Genomic DNA, 12,490 nt, shown 5'->3' with positions numbered 1-12,490 from the left:
GCTGACCATCTGCCTTCTCTCTATGAGTTTGAGAATTCTAGGAAGTTCATGTAAATGGAATTACATAATATTTGTCTTTAGGGGATTGGCTTGTTTCACTTAGCATAATGTTCTCAAGCAAGTGGTGTCTATTCCACATGTTACGTTCCCATCAACAATACACATGGGCACATCTATGTGGGCTGCTGTTGCTGTTGGCAATACCAAGAGCCTCACGTTCTTTTAGCAATGAATAATAAATAGTCCTTTGTCCAGAAGAAACAGTTTATCCCTTCACCCATGGAAGAACACCTTGATTGCTTCCAAGCTTGACAGTCATCAGTGAAGCTTCTAGAAACCTTCAAACATTTTTTGGTGTGATTTTTTTTTTTTTTTTTTTTGAGTGAATAGACATCTCATCTGGCTAGATACTGAGGAGGGTGATTGCCTGGTCATATAATAGGAATCTATTTTAGTTTTGTAATAAACCAGCAAACTGTCTTCCAGTGTGGCCTTCTCATTTTACATTTTCACTGGCAAGGAGTGATGTCCCTGTTGCTCCATATTCTCAGCAGCCATTGGCGGTGTCAGCGTTTTGGATTTAGGACATTCCGGTTGGTGGACATCAGAATCTAATCACTAGTTTTTCACCTCCAGATGATGCATGGAATAGAACATCTGTTCGTTTGTTTATTTGCCATCTGTATGTATTCTGTGGTTCAGACTTTTTTTGTTGGGTGTGTTTGTTTAGTTTAGTTTCTGAGACAGGATCTCACTGTGTAGCCTCGGCGGCCCTGGAGCTTGCTATTGAGACCGGACTGACCTGAAACCCACAGAGACCTACTTGCCTCAGCCTCCTGGATGTTCCAGTTAAAGTCACTAAAGGCATGTGCCACTATACCAGACTTCCTATCTGAGTCTTGTCTTTCTCCCTCTCCCGGCATCAAAACAGCAATGAAGGCAACAGCCCGTTCTCTAAGACACGGAAAACCTTACTTTTCCAATGGCATTCATCAAAATCACAGTGATTTGGAAATTTTCTTGTCTGGGTCCTGCCTTGGCAGTTCATTTGTTGGACACTGGGCTCCTTGGAGAAGATAGTGGCATTTGGAAGCATGACATCCTAAGAACTAGAGGGACTGTCCCATCACACACTCCATGATGGGCCACTGGCCTGGCCTTCCTACCAGCCCTGTCTGTCAGACAGACAAGAGTGGCCCATGCCACAGCAACTGACTGCTACTTGAACTTCTCCACCTGTATCTCCACCTTCCCCTCTCCCAAGTAAAACCTGCAACACTCGTCCCCCAACACACCCCACCACTACACATCTTCCTGAATTTAACAGTGGCAGCCATCCCCTTGCAGAGCTTCCTGGCTTTGGATGGCAGCTGTGCTCACTGTCTCCAATTCTGCGGTGTCTCCGGCACCACCTGCGCAGGTCTTTGGCTTGTCTCTTACACTTCTCCAGGGCCCTTGCAACTGCACAGACCCCTGGAAGTTTGTAGAACATGCCAGGCTAAATGTCCATGAACTAGTCTCCTCCTAACCCACCAAGTGCCACTGTGATTGCTCTTGTCCACCCCCACCTCGATCCCTGCCCCAATGCCACCGGCCAGTGTACTTTCACTGTGCTAGTGTTCACAGATGGCCTACCTAGCAGCTCTCACCTCCCAGCTAACTTCATATTTCTCCTAAGGATGCAGTGCTGGTTAACTTACCACAGGATGTGACCTGCTTATTCCTGTCAGCGCCACAAAGCCAGCAGTCTCAATTTCCTCTGTTCACAGTCGAGTCCTGAAGCCAGATACACAGCAGTTCTTACCCTCATCAAATCCTTCATCCCTCTCACACCCCTCCAGTTATATCCTAGCCTCCTGACAAATCTTCATCCCATCTCTCAGATCTGTCCCCCTACGTTCTTTCTCCTGCCTGGCCCAGACTGTTGCTGAAAGGCTCAACTTTCCTCTCACTCAGCCTCTGAAGGGTTCTTTTCATTTTTATTTTATTTTTTTATTAATTCATTCATATTACAGCTCAATAGGTATCCCAACCCTTGTATCCCCCCATTCCTCCCTCCCTCACACTTTCCCCCTACTCCTTTCCCCTATAACTGTGAGAGGGATCTCCTCCCCCTGTATATGTTCATAGGGTATCAAGTCTCTTCTTGGTAGCCTGCTATCCTTCCTCTGAGTGCCACCAAGCCTCCCCATCAAGGGGACATGGTCAAATATGGGGCACCAGAGTTTGTGTGAACAACCGTCCCCACTCTCCACTCAACTGTGGAAAATGTTCTGTCCATTGGCTAGATCTGGGTCAGGGTTCAATGTTTTCTACACACATAGTCCTTGGCTAGTGCCATAGTTTGAGCAGGACCCCAGGCCCCAGATCTGCCCATCATAATGTTCTTCTTGTAGGTTTCTAGGACCCTCTGGATCCTTCCATTTCCCCATTCTCCCAAGCTTCTCTTGCCCAAAGTCCCAGTAGGATGGATAAAGAAACTGTGGTACATTTACACTATGGAATACTACTCAGCTATTAAAAACAAGGAACTTCCGAAATTTGTGGACAAGTGGATTGAACTAGAAATGATCATAATGAGTGAGTTAACTCAGAAGTAGAAAGAGTCAAATGGTATATACTCACTTATATCTGGACACTAGGCCAAGGGGCACGTCCCAGGAAAGTGGGATAGATGTGAAGGGCTCTTTTTAAAAGGCAGTTCTGCACCAATGCCCGAGGGCACTGCTGAACCTTCCTGGCTCCTAACACATGTTCCCTAAACAATAGGGCCCCAGCGTGCTCTGCAGCTCGGAGTCAGGGCCCAGCTCACCTTCATACATTGTCGGTGAGGCTGTTTTCTGTCTTTGCCATTGCACGTGCTGTTCCCTTTGCCTCACACACTAGGATGGGGCATTCGTTCCATGAGCCTGACCGCACTGTACTCTGTACTCAGCAAGCTGTTACTCTATTTTCACGTTTTACCTGGGGATACCCAGGGCCTAGTGTATGTTAAGGAGATGCTCTACCACCGAGCTCACCTCAAGCTTCCATTTGACCTTCACATTCTGGTTAATGGAACCTTCTTTAGGAAATCTCCCAAACACCGCAGCACCCTGGCACAGAAGCCAGGCATTCCCATATTTACCTTCCTGACTCCATTGTTAGTACAAGTTCCCGCACGTCTCTGCCTAGCACTCAGTCAGGATTTGCCTGGGTATACCAATCTCCAGAAATGTGAAAAGAGATGGTCCGTGTCTGCAGCAACGTCCTGAACACACATGGCATTTTCACAGGTCCTGAGCTCATCAGGGACAAAACTGTCCCAGAAAATGCCATTGCGGACGTGTCCTAGGACTGAAAAACGAAAGCTGATCAAGCTGGGGCTTTTTGTGGCATCTGGAAAGGCTAACTCTCCTCCCCATGTTCCTACTATTCCCAAGTGAGTATGCTGGATTCTTTGTATATATTTGCAAGTGCCTAAAATATGCATGTGTAGACATCTACCCACAGCTCTATTCTGTAGACACGTATTTTTATGTCACTGAAGCTGTTATTTAGGAGTTATTATTTAGGCCCTGGCTGCATGGATATTTTATTCTGGCCTTGCAGAGTGGGTGATCATTATGCCTTCAAGCAGGCAAAGGATGCTTTAATTACTTTCTTTGTTGCTGCAGCAAATACCTGACCAAAACAACTTGAGGAAGGAGGGGACCAAATCCATCGAAGCAGGGAAGTCATGGTCACAGGGACATGGTCGCAGGAGCAATGGGCACTCACACTCAGATAGCCTTTACTTTCTCATGCTGTCTGGGACCTCAGCCCTCAGAATATCCCCCAGTCCATAGCTTTCACCTTCTCAAACCATCCAGGACCAGAGCCCACAGAACTGCATCACCCACACCAGGGGAAACTAGACACTCATTTGTCACTTAAGTGTCTGGAACTAAACTCAGGTGCATGTTCCTATATTTTAGTGGTTTACCACAAAAATATTTAATGCTAATTTTAGTTCACTTTATACTATACTCACATTCTCATTAAAAATTCTGATATGCTCAAGATAATAATTACATGTGTCACACTAGCCATTTTTGTCCTTTTCTCCCAAATTATTACAGACTAATGGTTTAATTTAACAATATACCCAGGATATATAATTCTCTCAGTCATTTGGTGATTCTCTTATTGACCAGGAAATCTCCTGTATGTCTGGAACTGGGGGGGGGGGGGGGCCGTGAGAGAATATTGTAGGCTTCACCTTTTCCAAACCTACTTTATTTGGGATTCTTTAGTGTGATACCTCCCTTCCAGCCCACCTACCCTAAATGGGAGAGAAAAGATGCTAATGGGAACAGGAGACTAGCAATTCCACCAAAGTTGCAGCTGGAACCCGGAGCAGCAACTGGAACCCAGAGCCCCGAAGCGAAGCGTTCTCCTGGAGCAGTTCTCTCTAGGAGCGCCTTGAAGTGGAGGGATGAACAACAGCCAAATAATACCAAGACTCAAAAAGCCCAGCCTCCTGTTTTGGGCTCATATGTATCAGAGTCTGTACTAGGATGTGTTTCAGCTGGCAAAAACCAAGCCCCCCCCCCCACGAGGTGATTCAACTTCTAAGTGGATAAACATCACTCTCTCACAAGTCTGTTCCCCATCCCACACTTGGGATCAAAACAAAAACATGGTTACATCCACTGCAGAATATCGTTGATATACAAGACAGACAAAATGTTTGAATGGCGATAAGTACTGCGGAGGAAAAAATCAAACATGCCATGTGACGTGAAGCTGAGACAGCGGGATCATTACATATCAGATGGGCCTCTGGGTGAATGTCTCACTGACATTCAGCTGAGGCCTGCTGATACAAGGAGGCAACCTCAGATGTCCTTGCCAGATACGAATTCCCCTGCACTGTGGCCATTTGTTTGTGTAGCTGTTTCCATGTCACTGAGAGCCCAGCCTAGCAAGGTCTACCTTTCCCCTTGTGTCCACTTGGCAATGTTTGCGAAGCAGGCGGAGTTCAGTACCTGCTTGTGGCATTGTTGAGTAACAGTGACTTGGCCAACAGAAAAACAGGTGGCTGCCAGTCTGTGGAGATTTACAGTGTTTTGATGGGGGAAAAGAAGGATATCCTGGGGGTTGGAGATGAAGAAGCTCATCAGCAGAATAGGAGAGTATGTGTTTAGCATGTGTGAGGCCCAGAGTTCCTGTTCTCTCTCTCTCTCTCTCTCTCTCTCTCTCTCTCTCTCTCTCTCTCTCTCTCTCTCTCTCTCTCTCTCTCTCCCTCTCCCTCTCCCTCTCCCTCTCCCTCTCCCTCTCATTCTCTCTCTCTCATCATGAATCAGCCAAAAGGTACATATTGTAATGCTTGGACTGCCTATACGATTTCAGCCATAAAATTATATAGGAAGGAAGAGAAAATGACTTGGAACACTGAGGACAGTGACATTTTAATACATTTGCTGTTGATTCTGTCAGTCTTTCCCAAAGTTAGAATGTCTTGGAAGCTCTGTTCTATACTTCAGAAGGTAGATTCCATCACAACACTCTGCTAGCAGATGATGACGGGTGTTTATTGACTGACATAACTACCAGTTGTGTGAGTCAGTCCGTGGGAGACCTTGTGCATCTGCCACTGCGGCCAGTGAATGGCCTGACGAGAGGGCAGCCCTGAAAGGGTGTGTGAACTCTGACCACAGCTGGGTTTCAACTGAGAGGGCCCAGGGAATCTAAAGACAAGTCTAGAAATGTAATTCAATAAACTCTAGTCTAAACTCTCACCGGATGTCTCATCTAGGGAGTTATTTTGTATTAACACCAAACACCCTTTTGATAATTCTACATGGTTGATCTCTCAGGTTAGCACTCACAAATGCCACTCACAACTGGCTAATGGCTGAGATATAGCTCATGGCAGAACACATGTCTAACATGAGTGAGTACCTGGCTTTAAACCCAGCAAAGAAAGAAAAGAAAAAAGGAAAAGAAAGAAAACCAAAGAAAGAAATCATTGGTAAATATCAATGGTATCTCACAGAAACACACACACACACACACACACACACACACACACACACACACACACAAGCTGGTTAATTAAAAAGTGAAGTTTAAAAAGCAAATACTTGGTTAAAAGCAATATGTGCCTGAGTGCAATGGTGCGCATCTATAGATCTAGCTACCGAGGAAGCAGAAGTAAAAAGATTGCTTGAGCCCTGGAGTTCAAGTTCAGCCTTGGTACTAGCAACAAACAAGTGTGCTCCCTTCTCGATTCTTCCTCCAAAGGCACTCACTACTCTGCTCTCCACCAGAATCATGGACAAGTCTTGAGAGCTTTATAAGTAGACATACAATGGATACTCTGTGTGTGTGTATGTGTGTGTGTGTGTGTGTGTGTGTGTGTGTGTGTCCAGGTGCGTTTGATGTAGTTTCTCAGGCCACCGTAGAGTCTCTCATAAGCTAAGAACTCACCAAGTAGGATGGACTGGCTGGCCAATGAGCCTCAGGGATCCAGCTGCCTCTACCTCCTCAGTACTAGAATTCCAAACCCATGCCAATGTACCCAGGTGGCTTTACCTGGAATATGAGGATGAAATTCAGGTTCTTGTTCTTGCAAGGCAAGCATTTGACCAACTGAGCTATCTTTCCAGCCTTCCAATATGTATTTCTTAATTCTTGGCTTTTTGAAAAGATATTTTTAATGTTTTTGAGATTATAAATAATTACATCATTTCCCCTTTCCCTTTCCTCCCTCCATACCTGCCATATATCCCTCTCTGTTCTCTTTCAAATTCATAGCCTATTTTCTGTGGATTGTTGCTAATACTTATATGTGTTATTTTTTTCTAAATATAAAAATATAATCTGCTCAATCTGTATAATGTTACATGTATGTATGTTTTAAGGCTGACATTTGGTATTGGATAACCAGTTGATGTGCTCTTCCATGGGGAAGACTATTTCTCCCACATTCAGCATTCCTTAGTTGCCTCGTGTGTTTTCTTCCTCATCTATATTAGCTTGTCTGTTGTCACTGTCCTTGTTCAGCTCATGTTTACGTAGCCATGTTGGTGAGACTTCACGGCTATAGCTTCTGACATTTCTAGGAGACACAATCTCACAGTAAATGTCCCTGATTCTCTGACTGTTACAATGCCTCCCTTCTGCAGTGATCCCTGCAATGAGTCTTGGGTACAGGAGTTGCACTGTAGATGTATCAGTTAGGACTGGACTCCACAACTCTGCATTTTGATTGGTTGTGCTTTTCTGTAATGGTCTCTATTCGTTGCAAAGAGAATTTTCCTTGATGAGTGGCAAGAACTACACAGTGGATATAGAGGTGTTTAGAGTGTAATTAGGGATTGTGCTGGTTTAGTAAAGTGATGGTTTTAAGTTCTACTTCAAGATCCATGATTTCACAACGAAGGCAGTAGCCATTGCCTATAATGTTTTAGAAGTCTGATTCAAAAGACTCCTGACTCCTGCTTGGTGTTTGTGTTTTTGTTAGATGGGCTTTGGTTCTTGGGGGCAGCATTGTTATCCCGGATGGGAAAATTTCACTTAAACTGCACATGTAGACCCTGGCTTACCTGTATCATAGGCATTCTGAGGTAGAGTTAATAGTATGATTCCTTGTGACTGTTTGGACATTCTTACTGTTATTTTTTCCCTGCCCCATCCTTTTCCTGGATTTGTTTTGTTTGTTTGTTTGGATTTTGGTTTTTCGAGACAGGGCTTCTCTGTGTAGCCTTGGCCATCCTGGACTCACTTTGTAGACCAGGCTGGCCTGGAACTCACAGCTATCCACCTGCCTCTGCCTCCCAAGTGCTGGGATTAAAGGCGTGCGCCACCACGCCCGGCCCTGGATTTGTTTTAAACACTGTAAATGTTGCCCTTTTTTGAACATCTATCTTGGACATTTGTGCTGCTGAATCTCACCTTACTGTATGAACACCCCAAGATTAACTGAGAGTTAATTACAAGAGAGTGGCTAACGTTTGCCGGGTGTTGACTAGGAGTGCCTTCCAGCTTTGCCTTACTGAATTCCCACGGCAAATCCATGGAGGAGAGATAGTCTTATGAACCTCATTTTATAGAAGAGGCAAATGAGGCAAGAGGGAAATAGGCCCAAGGCGCAAAATGATGGAGTCATTTGTTTATTGACCAGGACGTCAGGATCTAGACAGCAAAGCTCCATGCTTCAGCAGTTCTTCCATGGGAGTCGCTGTGACAGCGAAACAGGAATGGCACACACCGCGGGCCTGCAGCATCCATTGTAGGAATCAGTCCAATATTAGGACAAAGTCAAAGATTACACTCAGTACCTGCCTCAAGGATGATCACACTTAATGTGTGGGCCACATTCTAGGTGCTGGAAATAAGACTGAATCTGGACAATCGGTCCAAACCCTAAATATGCTTTCTCTTAAACTCCAAACCAGGGGTCCTCACACTGTCCTCGGTACTCTGGGGCCTTTGAAAACCAACAAAGTAAAACTACATTCACAATATTAGTCCATCTCACTTTTCTTCACTTAGGTCTGCAGTGGCATTTCTCAATGGCTTCATATCATGGGAATCCCATCTTTCTGAAAACCAAGTGATACAGAGACACGTGGAAATAAAAAACAATGCCACTTCTGTCATACAGTTTGTGTCTTTCAACTAGAAAGTGGATAGATTCATTTGCATAGTCAAATAAATTACCATATAAATGTGTCAGAAACATGTAGTTTATTTTTTCTTTTAAAAAAAGATTTATTCTAAATTATGTATGTGTGGGGGGAAGTCCAGGAGTGCCCTGAGGTCAGAAGCATCAGGTCTCCCTGGAGTTGAGGTGGGTCCTGGGAACTGAACTCAAGTCCTATGCGTGAGTAGTAAGGTGCTTTTAACTGATGAACCATCTTTCTGGTTCCTGCATTTGATTTTAGTATTGGTAGCTACTGCTCAGGAAACAGCTTTGGGGTACTCAATATTCTCTCATGGTTTACTAGTGTTCTGAGACTGCAAGGCTCACAGTGACCATGCTGGTCACTGTCACCTGTCCACATACTGCCCAGCCTTCTTCCTGCCATAAAGCCAGAAGCCACAGTGGTACTTTAGACAGGCCTCATATCATTCCATCCACAAGTGCATTCTCAGCAAAGTGTCGCCCAGGCAGGGAGACTGAGGGGGCTGTGGCTCCTCAGGGTGTCCCTCTTCATCAAAGCCATGCTCCTACCAAATCTCTAATGTTCCTGTCACAGTGACATAAACATAAATTGCACACCTTTGATGGATTCAAGATCTCTTGGTTGAAGGGACTGTGTACAGTGTAGCAAGTCCACTGTCACTGGAGATGTTCATGCGGAGCCAGGTGAGACTGCACTCAGGGTGCAGAGTAGTGGGTGGGATCCAGAAGTCACAAGAAAGACTTGGCTAAGATGTCTGAGACGCCTGCTAATTGAGAGCTCTACCATGAAGGCGGGACCCTTAGTGCTGACCAAGCCAGTGAATAGGAAGCATCATCCGAGGGGAGTCTGCAGTAAGCCCAGACCAAGATTCCATGGGCTCTTGTCTTCCCCATGGGGAAATATAGAAAGCACAGCATCTACCTCCAGGAGTAAGGCAGAGGCCTCATCCAGCACAGCCTGGCCCTAGAGGAACATGGAACTCTGAGAAGACAGAAAGAAAGCAGCTGGCGCTGAGTCCCTGTGCACCAGGGGTAGGGATGGGGGGTTGGGGGTGTCATTCCAGCTGCAAGCTTCCCTGCTCACTCCCCAGCTCTTCCCATGCCTCTAGAGGGCCCTTCTGATGGATACAACTCCACTAGCATTCCCAGAAGCCTGCTTGCGCCCGCATCTAGCCACACCCTGAGGACACACTCTCACTTCCAAAGGCATGAACGGTCTCCGAGCTCCGTTTGCTAACTTACTTGCTTTACCACAATGAATTGTCTTTATCTGAATGTGAATCTAGTTCTTAGCATCTAATGGTCACAAGAGGGTGGGAAGCAGAGAAGTATGCCAGGGTGCCAGGCTCACCAATCCCAAGGTTGCTTGGCGCTCACTTTATTCTTGTGCCTGCTGAGGTCTGAGGAACGGTGGCGCCCAAACCTTGAGTCTATCTGCTCAGGGTCGGCTTCTTTCAGTTATTCTTTTCCACAGGAGATTTTCATAGGGCAGGGTGAATACCAAGAGCCAAGATTAAAAGCAAAGCACTATGGGAAAAGGAAATGACTTGGGACCGTGAGTGCTTGCAGGTGTCTCTGTGTGGCCTTTCCCCAGGTATGACCACCAAGGATTCTGAGTGCTGTGTGGCCTGAGTCCTCAGAGTCTTCTCTCTCTCTCTCTCTCCAGAGCCAATTCTGAGCTGAAAAGGCATTGACTGGAGGTAACAACAGGCCTGGCGCCTGAGAATTATCAGTCCCAAGGCTGGCTAGGAGGGAAAGTAGGTCACCCCAGACTAAAACAACCTTATCTGCTGACTTTTGTCCACAGCAAGGGAGTGTTGGGTGGTGACAGACAACAGCGGACTTGAGAGGGAAGAGGAAGTAAAATCAACAGCCCTTGGTAAAGCTGGGGGGGGGTGGAAGCATAAAGAAGGCCAGCTTCAGTGCCAAGGAAGGTTCACAGTCTCTGCTCTAGCCACGTGGAGCAGGGTAGGGACAGGAAAGTGGGGACAGAGCAATGGACTGGAAGGGGAAATCATTTATGATTAAACAAATGGGGGAAGGGTGCAGGGAAAGCCTTTCTAAACCCAGCAGTAGTGTCACAGGGAATGATCTGAAGCCTTCATGATTGTTCTAAGGCCACAATGCAGGGGGATGGGACAGGGACCTCAAGGGCTAGGAAGGAAGACAGACCAAGCAAGGTGACTGTATGACACGTCTGGTCACAGTTGCATCAGGCATGCCCCACACTCTTAATAGTGACTGGTTTAAATATGCTTTCTAGATCACAAAAGTTCACCAGTGTGGACAGAATTATCCATTGTGGAATAGGACATTTCAGGTGTGTCAACTGCCTTTGAGTGGCAGCTTCCTTCAGGGAGGCCTACGAGGCATTTGGCATGTTTCTGTTGTGGGAAATGAAGAGCTCTTAGATTACAAGGAGGAAAAGGCAGTCATGGGGTTCTATATGGGTAACTGCTGTAACACTGGCCCTTGGATAACTGAGGGATCTTCTACTTTCTTTAGTCCCACTAATCACTGAAATCCTTCCAGTACAACTGGAATGTTATATGAATCCTGCCACTGTGCCAACACAGGCCTGTCTCTTGGGTCAGTACTCACCCCCTCAGCGCTATTAACTGCATTTATGATCAATTTTGTTACAAATCTTACAAAAGGTGAGGCTCCTGGGTATTTAAAGCTGTATATTGTTTTCACTAATCATTCTCAAAGGCCCAATAATTATCCCTGTCCACCCCTAGCATATCTTTATCATTACAGATATTGTGCTATCTCATAGTCTCGCCTGGTCTTTGTTGAGTTCTTCTTACAGTTAGAAATTGCAAGGAACTTTTACTCCTGAGCCCACGGTGGCTGCCATCTTGCATAACTCTTTGAGAGTTTGCGAGGTTGTATACATGGATACGTATGGTACACTTCCTGCCTACCCTCCACAACACTGTGAGACTCATCCCTACTGCATGGGTGGTTTGTTAGTCCTTGCTGACTAGTGGGTCACACACCACTATATGGCTCTCCCATGATTAACTTGCCCATCCTTTGTTGATGGGCACATGGGTAGTTTTCAGCGTTTGGGTGTAAATGGTGGCACGCATGCCATGTTTTCCTTGTGTGTGTCTTTTGGAAGCATGGATTTCTTCTGGGTGTGTGACTAGAAGTAGAGCATCTGGGTTGTGCCACAGATGTATGTGTAACCTTATACACAGGAGCAAACATTTGTCCAACATGGATATACTGATCTCCCCTCTCGTTACTAGTGTCCTGTTTGTTCTCTCTTCCCTGGAAAAGCTTGTTCCAGGTGAAAAGACACCTCAGATGTGCCATTTTTGAGGCAGCCTCAGCAGTGGATGAAAGGATGGACTTTAACTAGATAGTTTAGATCAGTGGATCTCAACCATCTAAATGGTGCAACGTATGGTTCCTCAGGTTGTGGTGACCCCTCCAGCCATAAAATTATTTTCATTGCTACTTTATAACTGTAATTTTCTACTGCTATGAATCATAATATAAATATCTGTGTTTTCCAAAAGTCTTAGGTGACCCCATGAAAGGGACATTTGACCTCAAAGGGTCGAGACTCAAGGTTGAGAGTTGCTGGTCAAGATTGTTTTCCTGGTTCTGCTCTTTCAATGGACTTAGGACATCTGCCAACTTCCCTAACACATTCTACCTCAGTTTCCCCATCTGCTAAGTGGGAATAATGACCAGAGCCTCATTCTCTTGGGCCCGTAGCATGCAATGCAATTACCATTCATAAATTTGGACTCTCCCGGGTATTCCAAGAGGACACTGGGAGGCCTCCAAAGAGATCCTTGGGGAGCCTGGGAACACTACCCT

At 45.7% G+C, this 12,490-nt stretch overlaps 1 pseudogene; it reads right to left on the bottom strand.

Moving 5' to 3' along the window:
* Positions 1-11,085: 11,085 nt before the first annotated feature.
* LOC127198764 (ubiquitin-conjugating enzyme E2 variant 1-like) lies at positions 11,086-11,604 on the bottom strand (annotated as a pseudogene).
* Between the last annotated feature and the right edge of the window lie 886 nt (positions 11,605-12,490).

Source organism: Acomys russatus, chromosome 14 (assembly GCF_903995435.1).
Source record: "Acomys russatus chromosome 14, mAcoRus1.1, whole genome shotgun sequence".
Classification (NCBI taxonomy): domain Eukaryota; kingdom Metazoa; phylum Chordata; class Mammalia; order Rodentia; family Muridae; genus Acomys; species Acomys russatus.
This window is presented reverse-complemented; position numbering and strand designations above follow the sequence as displayed.